Source organism: Electrophorus electricus, chromosome 8 (assembly GCF_041902795.1).
Source record: "Electrophorus electricus isolate QZ-2024a chromosome 8, ASM4190279v1, whole genome shotgun sequence".
NCBI lineage: Eukaryota > Metazoa > Chordata > Actinopteri > Gymnotiformes > Gymnotidae > Electrophorus > Electrophorus electricus.
In genome coordinates this window covers 34,460,001-34,462,500 of record NC_137504.1, presented here as the reverse complement: position 1 = coordinate 34,462,500, position 2,500 = coordinate 34,460,001, and the positions used below count along the sequence as shown (strand labels likewise).

Sequence of the window (2,500 nt, the reverse complement as noted above, 5' to 3'; positions counted from 1 at the left end):
CTTTGTCCTGCAGGAAAATTGCTGGCTGATTGAGTGATGAACGCAAGGAAGGAACCACGTGTTGTTGAAGAAGGTTCTGATACACACTTGCATTCACTCTGCCATGCAGCTGTGTGAGAGGTCCAACTCCTGCTGGGGAAAACATTCCCGAAACACTTCCTCCTCCACCTCTCAGTGACTTCTTTACACACTTTGGATTCAGTCTTTCCCCAGTTTGTCGACAAACATAATGTCTCCCATCAGACCCAAATAAATTAAAGTTGCTTTCATCACTAAGTGAACTCTGGAACACTTCTCTGTCCACACAACATGCTCCTCAGCAAAGGTTAGTCTCACCTTTTGATTCTTGCTGCTAATGAGAGGTTTGGAGGTTTTGGGCTTTCAGTCCAAATGCTCTTAAACGTCGAGACACTGTATGACGAGACAGAGCCTTACCCTGTTCAGTGCTGAACCGGCGAGCAATTCCAGCTGCAGTGTTGAACCGATTACCCTTGGAGATTATCCGCATTATCCTGTCCTCTCTTACATTTGTCTTTCATGGGCGACCAGTCTTCTTGGGGGGCTTGAATGAGTTTGTGATGTTGTAAAGATGCAATATTCTAGAAATCACAGACTTGGAACGACCAACTTCACTTGCTCTGGCTGATCGGGTCAACCCTTTGGCCTTCATCTGGACAACCTGCTGCCGGAGGGTTTTAGTCACTTTGGAACAGCTCACCATCTTGCAAGGTCAGTGAAAGCTGGAAAGTTAGGCTGCCAGTTAAATAGGGTTTGTCAGATAATTAAGGAAATTAGCACCAGGTGCCAGATTAACACCAATAACTTGCAGGTATCTGAAAGTGTTCTCTAAATTTATTCAGTGTTCTTTTTCAATTATCTCATTTAGGTTTTTTATACTGTGCTTTAGAATGTATACAACTGAAATAAGCTTAAAATACTGCTCTTTTACTCCTGTTAGGATAAATTCACATAGGACTACACAGTGGCCTTGACATTTAGAAAATTGTGTGTTGTTCTCTAAATTTGATCTGCAATGTAGTAGTGTTAGTATAGCAAAGTATTTTGTTAGTATAGTGAAATATAGAGTGTTAGTACAGTGTGTTAGTATAGTGTTAGTAAAGTGAAGTATAGTGTTAGTATAGAGCCATAGTGTAGTGACGTATAGTGCTAATATAGTGGTAGTATAGTGCAGTGTCAACATAGCGAAGTATATTGTTAGTATAGTGCTAGTATAGTGAAGTATAGTGTTAGTATAATGTTAGTATAGAGTGGTAGTATAGAGAAGTATAATGTTATTATAGTGATATATAGTGTTAGTATAGCTTAATAGTATAGTGAAGTATAATGTTGGTATAGAGAAGTATAGTGTTAATATAGCATTAGTACAGTGTGGTAGTATAGAGTAGTGTTAATATAGTGCTAGTATAGTGTTAGTACAATGTTAGTATAGTGTTAATATAGTGAAGTATAGTGTTAGTATAGAGCGTTAGTACAGTGTAGTGTAGTATAGTGAAATATAGTGTTAGTATAGAGTGTTAGTATGGTGTAGTGTTAGTATAGTGAAGTGTAGTGTTAGTATGGAGTGATAGTATAGTTAAGTATAGTGTTAGTATAGTGATGTATAGTGTTAGTATAGCATGATATTATAGTGAAGTATAGTGTTAATATAGTGTTAGTATAGAGTGGTAGTATAGTGAAGTATGGTGCTTATATAATGAAGTTTAGTGTTAGCATAATGGAGTGTTTGTATAGAGTGTTAGTACAGTGAAGTGTAGTGTTAATTTAGTGCTAGTATAATGTTAGTATAGACTGGTAGTATAGTGAAGTATAGCATTAATATAGTGCTAGTATAGGGTGTTAGTATGTTAGTATAGTATATATATATACTTAAGTATAGTGTTAGTATAGAGTGATAGTATAGTGATGTATAGTGTTAATATAGCGTTAGCAAAGTGAAGTATAGTGTTAGTATAGAGCATTAGCATAGTGAAGTATGGTGTTAGTATAGTGAAGTATACTGTTAGTATAGAGTAATAGTATAGTGAAATATGGTGTTTATATAGCGAAGTATAGTGTTAGTATAGTGAATTTTAATGTTAGTACAAAGTATTAGTATAGTGAAGTATGGTGTTAGTAAAGTGAAGTATATTGTTAGTGTAGTGTTAGTATAGTGAAGTATAGAGTGATAGTATAGTGAAGTATGGTACTTATATAGTGTTGGTATAGTGAAGAATAGTGTTAGTAAAGAGTGTTAGTATCGTGAAGTATATTGTTAGTGTGGTGTTAGTATAGTGAAGTATGGTGTTAGTATAGAGTGATAGTATAGTGAAGTAAAGCTCAATACATATCATACACATGACACATATATGCTGGAATGAGTTAGTGTGTCGTGTGTGTGTGTCTTGGCATTTCAGGAGTACTGCATTTTTTATGCAATTTCGCGAGGTCCAAAGTGCAGTCAACTATAAAGCAGGATTCATTTATCAACACAACAATCCCA

General features: G+C 35.7%; 1 protein-coding gene across 2 annotated transcripts in view; it reads right to left on the bottom strand.

The window, feature by feature from the left end:
* The window catches only part of tenm1 (teneurin transmembrane protein 1), a 135,672-nt gene that overhangs the window by 42,870 nt on the left and 90,302 nt on the right, over nucleotides 1-2,500 (bottom strand). The gene's annotated exons all lie outside the window — the stretch shown is intronic.